Source organism: Centroberyx affinis, unplaced genomic scaffold, assembly GCF_046629955.1.
Source record: "Centroberyx affinis isolate AG114_WGS23_722 - 3 ecotype Tasmania unplaced genomic scaffold, CSIRO-AGI_Caff_v1 ptg003495l_1, whole genome shotgun sequence".
Taxonomy (NCBI): Eukaryota; Metazoa; Chordata; class Actinopteri; order Beryciformes; family Berycidae; genus Centroberyx; species Centroberyx affinis.
Window position 1 is genome coordinate 66,507 of NW_027281450.1, and position 12,583 is coordinate 79,089.

Genomic DNA, 12,583 nt, shown 5'->3' on the forward strand with positions numbered 1-12,583 from the left:
TCAAAAAAAACCAGGGGGGCGCTTACATGTGTGCCTTTCCACATCAATGTTTCAGGATCGGTTCACTCCACTGGTCCCCAGAGAGCCGAGGCACTGCTCTCTGCTTCCTCTCCCCCTCGGGCCGCTGGAGAACACACTATGTATAGCAGAGACCAAGTTATGTGCCGCGCAGTATGGAGAATCTCGGACAGAAATGCCGAATCAGAACTTCACTTGAGATGTCGAGAGGAACTTGTGTGGTAATAACAAAGGAAGGAATCCGAAAGAGGCCAATTGACACAAAAAATGACTGACATTTACTTACATAACGTGCAAAAAGTAAAAAAAAAAGTTGTTTCAATCCAAAGACTGTCATTAGTTCTTCCTTTTTTCCAGTGTGAAAGTTCTTGTTGGATTTCTTTGTCTGTGATTTTTGAACCCACGCACCTGAGACAAACCTCCTAATCATCTCTCACTTGCTTTTCATTTTTAAGAAGTCAACAGGTTTTTGTTTTTTTTCTCAGTGTGCAGAAAATCTACTTGGGAATACCGATGCACTACAGCCTCGGGCGAGAGGATGAGTCAACCCAGACGTTTCATTTTCACCCTGTTCCCAAGGAGTACTCAATAAAAATATTTCACATTTAATCAATTGCTGATTAATAGTCAGATTCATTAACTTTCATTCATTAACAGGCAGATAGCATACTGTACTGTAAGTACAGTATTGAGGAGGCTGGGTTTCATGCCTCCCTGCAGCATTTAATTACACATGATTGTTTAACGCTCGATTATAATCAAGATAATTATGGATGAGCTGAATATTTATAAGTCCTAAGAATAGGCTATCATGGAAAAATACTGGTGTTTGGGAAGTACCAGATGAGATTAAAATCAGCAGGATAATTAGATACCTAAGAGGACTGTCTTCACTGCAAAATTGACCTGACTTGAAGAATTGTTGTCTTGGTTTATTTCTAATTATAGAATAATATATGTATCACATTTTGTGCCGCAAGGCCTACTGCAGTGATTCTCAACCTTTTTCATATCAAGGACCAACATCAGATGACAGGAGTGCCACAGCAAGCTAGATAGAAAGTGTTTCTTGCTGTATATTCAGTGCTGAAGCTATCATAGCCTTCAGAGGTTCAAATGACCACCAGAAAAAACTGTGCAGCTTTAAAGTGTCCTCTATATCAGTGGTTCTCGACATGGGCCACCAGGAGTCCTTAAGGGGGTTCCAGGGGGACACAATTAGAGAATGTAGAAGAATGACTGTTTTGATCATAGTTTCACTGTTATCTCTCTGCCTACAATACAGATAGTCATGGAATTCTGGACAAAATAATTTCTAACAATAAAAATATTCTCAGATTTGGGTCCGGGAGACAAAATCTCATCAAATGGGGGTCCGTGGCCCTAATGTGGACTAAATTAGGAGTCATTGATATGAAAAAGGTCGAGAATCACTGATCTATATCTATCTAATATATCTATGCTGCACCTCACTCATTAAGTCAGTGTCATCGGATCATGAAGTTGTTGTTTTGTGTTCATTTCACAGTTCATTTTTAGCACAGGGGGAAATGCATCATGTGTATGCAGATGCTTGGATGGACGGATCCCCCTGTGACCCAGCCACATTTCCTGTTTGCGAAAGAAGAATCAATCAAAAGCAAGCCCAGACATGATGAATAGTAGCCCAGAGAAACACCGAGCGATTTAATCAGCCTCACAGAGCGGCGGGTTGAAACGGGGCGCCGGGCCACGACCGAGACAGAAACCCCCTCGAGGTTAATCTGAACTTTCAAAGAAATCCAATTAAGATGGCGGCACTAAAGAGACAAACACTTGTGGGTGTATCTTTTGTGTACCGCTCCTTCTGTACCGGCAAAAATAAGGTATTTGCTCACCGTGACACCTGGGGAAATAAGGCTATAGTCCCATTGGCTGTTACAGAAGTCAGCTGTTCCTTTGTGCTGTGGAAATGTGGGGTTCGGCTTTGACACTCAGTGTTTATCTCTTCAATTTGTTTTCTTGAGGTCACATTGCTGCCTTTCTCTTGAGGCGACAGAAAGGGAAAGATAAGACCATGGTAGGATGCACAATAGAAACTGTGCTGCAATAGAAACTGCTTAGCACTGAGAACACGTTAGAGAGTGAACATGATCTGCCTCACATTGTGAAAGGCAGAAAGTGTTAAGCTTCAGTGTGTTTTGATGATAATACAACAACAGCCTCCTGAAATGCATTCCATGCAGGCATGTTGTACATACTGTACACGCCTACGTATGAAGAGACGTCCACAATTTGAAAAAATAGCACTTACTCTTATAAAATAATTGCTAGCACTTATTCAAAACAAATTATGACAGCTTTTAAGAGGAGTATCACACGCACGTCCGATGATGGCAGGTTCTGAACAGAAAAAACATACTGGAGAAGAAAAAGTAGAGCCTGCACACTGGAATGTGCTCCAAGGTGTATGAATTTATTTACTGTGTTTGAGATGTGTCACTGAAATGCTCTGCAGCCTTGGTGATCCATTCCTCTTTCTGCCCTCTCTCTCGAAACCTTTTAAAGGGCAGATGGTAACTTACGACCTTGGTTGACAAAATGACAACACTTTCACAGACTGGACCCTATGTATTTTATGATATTGTTTTATATAGTTTAGAGTATAGTTTTTGAAAGAAACTATGTGTTGGAAGTGATTTTCATTAAATCAACACTCACAGCCCAGTTCTATAGAGGCTTTGCATTACCTAGCGACCACATCTGGCTCCATCATGGAGGTCCATTGGAGAATTGGCTTTGTGCAAATAGTGTCTAAATAGCATATATACCAGGACAAAAAAAGAGAAATGGCCTACTTGAAAAACAAATGTTGTGGTGTAGGTGTAGGGCAAATCAATAATGTTCTAAGTAAAAGTGAATAGTTTGATAAGGTGGATTTGTTTCCAATGTAGGATACTGTGACACAGTAAACTGTCTTTAGCCCTAGTCTCTACGCCAAAACACTCTGAGTTGTAGCTTGAGAAGAGTCAGCTCAGTTAACCTGAACAAACTGTTGGTTTTTGGCTTTGTTAGCTAGTTAATTATCCAGAAGGCTAATTTAGCAAAGCAACCGATGTTAATGTTAAGATGTGACCACTACACGCTACTAACGCTAGCTTCTACTAAAGACATTAGCTACAGCACAAATCAAATGTTTTCAAGACAGTGATGGTTAGCTAACCAGATATTCTGGTTAGCTATGAAGCTGACACTATCAAAACACAAAATTGTTTAGATGTGTAAGTGGCGAAATGATCAGTTCCCAGTCGAAAACAGCACAGAAAGGCCAACTTGTACGTTTAGAAATCATCAGTTGTTCATCAGAAGACCAGAAGACCGCGGACATGGCTGCCAGGTGTGTTACCTCACCTGAAAGCCCTCTACTGCTAATTAGAAATTGCTCAGAGAGGATTTGCCTTGAGATGAGATAGTAAAAACATATAGAACCCACATACTGTGTCCTGTTAACCACATTTGTAAGTACAGGTATGAGTGTGAAATAAAATCCAAAGGACTTGTGTGTGCTCTTTGATGCTCCCAGTGGTTTCATGAGGACTTTAAGTGTTGAAGTGCCATGTCTTCTCCTTTTTCCCCCTTCCCAATTATAACCCCTCACACTGCTGCTTTCCACTGGTTTTGTGTCAGTTTAGCAAGTGGAGCATGGCTGTTCCTCTCTCCCCACCCATCCCCATCCCAAGCATGCTCAGCTCATCTGTTTCATGGGAGTTCACTTTATAATTTGATACAGTGCTCACCCAGTATTTCCCCACTCTATATTTCCTATTTCTATTTTTAGATCCAATTTGAATCAAGAAAATCTCCATTGTTGCACCGTCTGTTGAGAAAATTGCATGTGTCCCAGGTATGGTAATCATAATTGAATGTATTCAAGTAATTTCTGGCAGTTTCTGACTCACAGAATTAATGAGCAGTCTTATCTACACCTCATAATAATACTCACGTATTTCAATATTTTTTAATGAAAAGACACTTTGCCACGATGCCATTCTCCTAAGTTTTGTTTGTTTTTTGTTTTCAAACTTTATATACTTTTACTGCGCTTTCCCTGCTAGTTTGTCCAGACATTATAAATACACTGTTGTAGGAGAAAGTAAGAACTCAGTGGATTTTTCCTATGGCCAATGACAGTTCAATCTGTGATGTCATCTTCAGTATGTTGACACTGTGGACTCATAAAATGCTTATTTGATACTTTACACCCATATTATCTTCATTTCATATGGGTTCTGTCATTTGTGTCCGAAAATACACATATATACATTTGCAGAAAATCCTCTTGCAGTCATTCCCACCACCCAGAGCTAAACATCGATACGGTGTCACAGATAAGGAGTGTGCCAAAAAAAACAACCCTGCTGTCCCATTTTCATCTGCAATTAGAGTTGTTAAAGAATGTTCTCTAATTGTAACTGAACTGTCCTAGATCATAATGAGACATCCACCATTTTAAAAGTCCAAAATTAGCACATTAGCAAAATTAGGTAACGGATCCTCTATATTTTAAGATATTGAATGATGATCTTCAGATGATGGTTTTTCAAAATGGATATATAGTTTTTCAGAAATTAGCTGTGCAATTTTCTCTCCCATCTGTGGGACTTAGAGGATGCTCATTAATACTCACTGAGCTGCCCTCAAGGATACGAATCACACATCTGAAAGTTGAAATTCAGCTGTGTTAAGGCAGAGCTATAGCACATCACGATAAATTACTTAGAGCAGTGTGGAATCTGCATTTCTAAGCGCCTGGAATGCTTAGAATACCATGCGACAACGAGGTTTCCAAACTAAATGACCTTCTCTTTAAAGCCAGTAACTTCAGACAGAACATCATGAACTAGCCTGGCGCTTCTCAGACAAAAGCCAGCATTTCAATTTCAAAGCTGCCCATCCGCTTGAAGCAGCATGGGGCCCTTCTGCATAAATCCAGCTCCGTCTCTTGACCGTGGAGCAAATGAGTGTCTTATATTAAATTTGAGGCAATTAGGAACCCCTGCAATATGTAATTGGTATTCTGGATGGATCAAACCGTCACAAGTCAGGCCTGGATGAGTGGGAGAGTGGGTGGACTGAGAGCTGCAACAAGGGAACTTAGGCTGAGTGTTCCAGATGTTTCATCAATCAGTTTGGTAATAAGATATCAAAGCGTTTCCTTTAGGAACCAACATGGTCTTTTTCTTACACTTGCATCTCCTCCTCTCCAATTTTTCCCCTCTATATATGCTCAAGGCCTTGATAACCATGCAAGGGGTGATTTACTTTACACCACTCTCTGCCATGGCTGCTTTAGAGTGGAAATTCAGATGTCAGGTTCAGAGCATTACCCTCTGTTATCAAATTTCCATAGATGGCTGGCAGTTCAATTTTGCAGCTCAGCAGAGCTTAATCCAAAGCAGCACTTTCTGGGAAGTAAGGCTGCAGATTTACCCCGGCGAAATGTGCTGCAATATTTAGAGCATCGTGTTTAAAGGTAATAAGACCATGCTGAGGAAGAGACTCTGTGGAAATCAGGACTGTGATGCCATGCTACAAATAGGACTGTTTATGAGCATATCATCTACATACAGCACAGTGTTAGGAGAGGTAGTAACCCAGAGCTTAGAGAGAGATGACTTGTGACCAGAAGCCGGCTGGCTGGGAAAATGTGGGTGGGGAAAGTGAATGAGAAACACTCACCATTCCCTCAACAACTACAGCTGAGATGTCCTTGAGCAAGGCACTTAACCCCTAACTGCTCCCCAGCTGCTCCACAGTGAAAGACTGTGGTTGTACACTTTCAGAGTGAATGTGAAGCATGATGTTGCTGAAAAATAGCATGCTACTCAATCACCTCTCCTGGATAAATGAAGATAATAAAAACAATTAATTTCTGGTGAGGAGAATAAGATCCCAGCAGCATTACATGTAGCATGTGCAGTAGAGCTGAGTCACCACAAGCAAACAAATAATATTTTGAACCATATTAGTTGAATCTGCACCACAGCTGTTTTCACAGTGACAATACTTTTTGATGAAATGTCAGAAGATGTCTTTCGCAGAGAGGAGAAGCAGCTCTTCACAACCGTAGGCAGTAACAGCTTCCCTGAAGGAAATGTTAAGTTATTGAAACTGAACAGTATTTATAGACAGCAGAAAACATCCTGTTTACTCCCCGCAAATCCTTATGGAGAGGTATGCAGTATTCATACTCTCAGTGTACATCTTCTATTTATGGAGGAAGTTTTATATATAATGCAGGCCTCTACATGGGATAAGACGGTTTAGAGGACTTGTGGCACAGTCTTACCACAATCATACGCTAGCGCTTCAGACTCGGAGGAGAAACGCTCACTAATTGAGGTCAGGAGCGCTCTTGAACGGAACTTTTTTAATCCTTCCCAGCCCATTCATTTGCTCCTTTTAACACAGTGAAATGGAGGAATGTCCCCTTGGGGTCCTGTCCTGAAATTAAATGCCTTATAATACGTCAGACCTCTTGTCACTGTGGTGGATGGAAAAGCAGCTCCCACGTCTGTCCTTGATACGGGTGGGGAAGGTCTCTGGGCTACTTTATTCATTAACTGGGCCCATTATAGCTTCATCTGAGCCTCCACGGCTGCTCCAATCTGATGTCAATGGACTTGTCAATCTGAGCCTCCCCAGGACCCTGTGATACCTATCAAGCTCCCCTGGACTTAGAGCTGAATGCTAGGGGGAACACATTTCCCAGCCTGATGACAGTCAAATGGCGGTCTGATGGATTTGAAATGAATCGCGTTTCCCTCTCAAACGTTCATTTGCATGTAATCAAAATATGCAAAACAGAGGAGAATCTCTCTGTGTGCGTATCTGTGCTGAGCATATGGTGTGTCCATTGGACATAGTTTGATGAGAAAATAAACAAAGCTTTTTTAGGGTGGTTGGCTGTCTCTGTGTATTAGTTTTGCAATGTGGAAATTCAGCACTGTTGGTCATGCACTATTAGTCACTCACTACATTTCCCTCTGCAGCTGAAACCCTGCTGTATTTCACACTGCTCAAACACACACAGCTAATACAATGCTGTATGTACATGAAGTGATATGTATAGGTCACTGCTTTTGTTGTTTTGCACTGCCCCTTTTGCTCTGCAGTTGTAGTCTTGTGTTGTCGCAGATTGATGTTTTAGTTACACAAACATTTCTCAGATGTAGAGCTGCTCTGAGGGCAGAGATAATCTCATTGGTTGAGTTAAACCTCAAGGGGCGGAGCCAAAGAACCACAGTTTTTCGGAACTGGCAAAGAAAGAACTCTGGTCATAATATAAAAACTATAAATGGCGATGACTTTCTTATATTTATTCATGACCATGGCATTCATGATGTTGGAATTTGTAAGGTCAGCTACCTACAGATGGCATAAACACACAGCTAGATTGCATTGTTCTCACTTTGTAGCCAGAGCGAGAAGCTTCATAATATGAGATATCTCCTTCCCCCTTGTGTTTTTTTCACTCGGCTTTGGTCTAACGTTACTTCAAATTTGTGATTCTTTGACTCCGCCCATTGAAGTTTAATTCAACCAATCAGGTTATTTCTGCCTCCAGAGCAGCTCTGCCTCTGAGAAATGTTTGTATAACTAAACTCCAATCTGCGTTTTTGCCGACTTTTGACACAAATTCCTGTAGGTCCTAGCCAATTAAGGACCTATATAGTTTTCATGTATATCATCAGTCAAAATAGCCTCATGGTTCATGACAACAAACACTAAAATCCTTTTCCAAACCTTCCAACTAGGTATCTCCACCTCTCCAACTTTCCCCATGATAGAAACATCTGTGGCTGGAGCTCAGTCTTGGTAGGTGGGAGAGAAATCCCAGGCAAGCCTCCAGCCTCATGATTACAGCCACCATCAAAAGTAAAAAAAATCATTTTCTATCGAGCTATGGCTCCAGCACCAGTCTGCTTACACTGGCTGGTTTATGTGGCCAGTGCCCAGTGGAGAGCAGTTAATTGACATTGACTGTTGCATGTCTACGGGACACCAATAGAGCCGTGGCTCCCCCGCAGCCTGAGTGGTGCTTAGAGAGCACAAAGGCAGCTGGGTCTGAAAAGACTACCTCAGAGCATGAATACTAATGGAATTGATTTATACCCCCATTTCCTGCAGGGAGACTGGTGGACTTTTATTGCAAAGGAGGAGCCAAGACCCTTGTGTGTGCTCAACAGAAGGCTTTGCCCTGAAGTGCTGGAAATGCAGAAACCTATAGAGGCAGTTGTGTCACAAACCTCCAAGCACTGGCACCATCATGGAGGTCCATTGGAGAATTGGCTGTGTGCAAATAATGGCTAAATGTAGCTAGCTTAGATATAAATATACTGTATAAATAATATAAATATAAATATAACAACCAGGCTCAAAAAAGAGAGATATCCTACTTAAAAAAGATTGTTGTGGTGGGTGTACATCAGTTCAGTAACTAGTAAAAGTGAATGGTCCGATGAGTATTTGCTTCCAAATTTAGGTTACTGTGACACAGTAAACTGTCTTGCCTTTATAGTCTCTACTCCAAAGGACAAGTTGCTTGAGAAGAAACAGCTCAGTTAACGTTAAAAACTGTTCGTTATTGACTTTGTTAGCTGGCTAACTAGCCAGCAGGCTAATTTAGCTAAGCAATCGATGTTAATGTTACCTAATGTTAGCATCTAGATAGCTAGTGCGCAAATCAGATGTGTTTACAAGAAGACAGTGATGGTTAGCTCGCTAAAAAGCTGATATTATAAACACATAAATTAACCATGTCTATTTAGTTCTGTTGAGATGGACAAGTTAGATACAGAATACAGAATCAGTTCACAACTGTTGTTGCCCAAAAGCTGAGGTCTTCCAATATGGCTGCCAGAGAGTGCGTTACGTCACTTGAAAGCCCTATGATAGCATTGTAGTGAAATGATATGTTGATTTTGACAATGAGTTATGATGAAACATGATTCACTGTCAACTGTACATGCATGTTTCATATCAAGGAGAACTGACTGAAAATCTTGCCATTTTGGATTATTTTTCAGGAGATCTTGTTTAGGCCTATAGCTTGAGTTGATGTTGTGGACACCTCAAGTATGAATGTGTGTAAGTAAATACATTTTAAACCTACTACTACTAGCATTAATAATACTAATAACCTGTCTCTGGGCTGGGGGTATCTCTGCTCAGGAACTGGCAGAGCATAAAACCACACAACATCTGTTGCAAAAGATAGTGTGAAAGATTTAGTTTCCCCCTGCGCTCTGCAAACCACATGCACGTTTTGGAAGAATCTTGAAAAAGCACCAAAGCACCAAATCACTAACGCGTCGAATGTGTCAGGTAGAACTGAAAGTGAAGATATCATTTTATTTATCAACTGAACCACTAAATAAAATATCTTCAATTCAAAAAGAAAACGAGCTGCGGCTTTGTCCTAATAAATACATAACTGAATCGCAGATAGGAATGAAATGGCAGCTAACCTTTAAAAGTGAAATCTATTGTATGTATGATTGGAAGGTAAATAAATGAAAAGCCCTGCGCTGCGTATGGTGAAAGGTGATGCCGCCAACCTTTTGGAGGAACCTCATTTAAAATCCAAGCCAAAACTCTGACAAGCAATATGCCTCAAAATGTCAAAGCATCGTAATCGATTAACTTCGTTTTAATGTCGGCCTCCTTTTCGCTCTGGAGTTCAGCCCAACCAAGAACATCAGCGGCATCCCTAATCCTCGCTTGGCATTCCTCCATCATCTTTCTAGTGGATTTGTTTGATGTAGAAGGTTTCCCAATACCCATATCACAGACCCACTTATGGCAAAACAGACTTTGTTATGAGACAGATGCTATTTGCATCGCTTTGATGTCCCTGTAGCGTACTCACTGTGACACGAGTTGGGTCTTTTTTTTTTTTTTTTTTTTGGAAAAAGGTTATCCAATCACGATTTGAACGACACAGTGCATTCTGTTTACAGCCCTTTCGCTTTTATTGAATAGATGTTAAAATTCCTTAGGAAAAAAATGTGAAAAATGCATAAACAGCCATGTTGAGATGAAAAACAGAGGATTGCACTCCAGAGACTGACAAAAAACAGTAACATGTGATATACATTGAAGGTCTTTGCACATACTTCCTTAACGAATGCCATGCAAAATGGAAAATGATCCAAGACTGGCAGATTTTGTCTCAGTCTCACAAATCATGGATGTCTCGCCTCCCATATCAGAAAAAAAACACTGCACGTCTCTACCACTGCCTCCCAAATATTTATGAGAGCTTCTTTTTCTTTTACACAGAGGGAGCCATAGCCATAGGCCTGCTGTAGAACTGGTTGAATGCAGAAACACAGGACGATGAACAATTATATGAAATCACTTTATTCTCAGAGTGTGCGGTGATTCCATTTTTGCAGGAATGTTACAGACTAAAATATCTGTCTAAAATGGCATGCAGTGAGGCTAACAGGTGGAGCTTTGAAACACAGAGAGGACACAAACAATTATATCAACAACCTTGCCTACATCGCACACCATAAGCATGCATACATTTTGTCAACAAATAGGGAGAGAGAGAAAGAGGGAGAAGGGTGAGAAGATTTTCGCAATACAAAAGAATGCACCAAATAAACACGTTTTTCTCAAAATACCAACCACCAGAGGACAGAAACAGGACTCGCTACAGACAAGAAAATAAAAATAAAAAACTGCACCATAATAAGCATCTTCTCAACACATACAAAACAGAGAAAGACAGATGCAAGGAGAGAGAAACATCAGACAGTTACATTCAAGTCACATCAAAGGAATATTTTTTTTTTTTAAGTGGCATATTTGTCAGGCAGTTTTTTATCATATAAATGGCTGAATGAGCGGCACAAATGAGTGACTTCCAACTGAAGAACAACACAGAGTGGGGTCAACAGTTAACTGGCGTGGCATCTACCGGACGACAACATTATTGATTACGCATGACTTTGGGCAGTTTGTTTGGGCAGTGGTCAATAAGCCATTTTTAGCGCAATCAATTGGCATTTACTTGATCGTGATAAATGTGTCTATAATGGCGTTGATGGATGAGATGCAGAAGGCGATGTCTGATTTCAGAGCGCACCGGTTTGGAAAAGACTCACCGGGGTCCATGAAAAACTCCACACACGGATGATGCTTGATAACTATTCGTTTGCTGGAAAAATCCTACATAGGGATTGACTGGGCAGTAATCGTAGCTTTCTATAGTATTCTTGGGCCAAAGAAGATACGTGTCATTCATAAATTAAAAAGGTGGCGCGTGCTTGGCGGGGGCCGCTAGCGGTGAAATTAGCGTTAAATTTCATCGCAGGAGGCCAGTTATGGTCCGAACTCCATTACTACTTAAAAAATGTTCGTAGGTTCCATGTGTAAAACAATTCAAACTTAAAGCTAGAATACCTGAGAATTTCAAAATAAACAAGACATGCAGTAAATAAATATAAATGAAAACATCTTGTCCAAGTCTACTACTACCAACGCTATTCTTTGGTTTGATCGGATGACTACTTGGGATAAATGATGGGTTTGAATGTTGCTGATGCGTGGGCCCATGACTGGTGAAGAGAGGCGCGTTCAGCAAGTATTGGTCGTTGCTATCAGCTAAAAGTTCACGCACTGTTGGAACAGAAGCTGAAGAAGGCAGTTCACAAGTACAATAAAATCACAGGAAAATTCACTAAATGTGCTCTATATGTGACCTTACCACACTGTGCCCTTTGATTTTTTTTTTTTTTTTTTTTAACATATTCGGCATTGTTTGAGAGCTGATAGGGCTGATAAATGCTAAATTTCCCTCGTCTAAACCACAGGAATCCATAGGTTCAGAATCACTGTTTTTTTTTTAAGAGTTATATTATCCTGACAAAAAGGATGACATTGTGGCAAAATAGCTATCGTGTTTCAGAAAAAAAGATTACAAGGCCTACAGCTACAGAAGTGTGCATGTGGTATCACGAGAAACATTTTCTAGCAAGATTTATCACAAGATTTATCACTTTTGTCACTTCAAAGTTACTGCTAATAGCACATTTACGCGTTCCCTTCAACTTCATGTGGGATTTTTTTATTTTTTCTGTACATGGCAGGCAAAATAGCTATCGACATTAACTTGGTCATGTGGTGAATCTTCGCGTATACAGTATATCAGATTCGCACTATTAGCTTCTATTATAACAACATCAAATTATAGTTGAAGTTACTCGTCACCAACATAGGCATCGACTTAAATATCCAAGGTTGTATGTTACCAGCACAAAGTCCAGTGGAATGTCTGAAATATCTGGAATGTTTTAACAAGACACTGTGGAATAAAGGATAAATAAAAAACCGAGGCAAATGGAAAATAATTAGATTTCATCTTCGTCTGACCACCTTTCAACTGGTTCCATTCCAGTAATTTACTTGCAACTCTATAGAATTCTATTAGAATTCTATTAGAATTCCATAGAACTCTTTAGAATACATGAAAGTTTTTTGTTATAATGCCATGATGCTTTCAGGCAGCATGAAC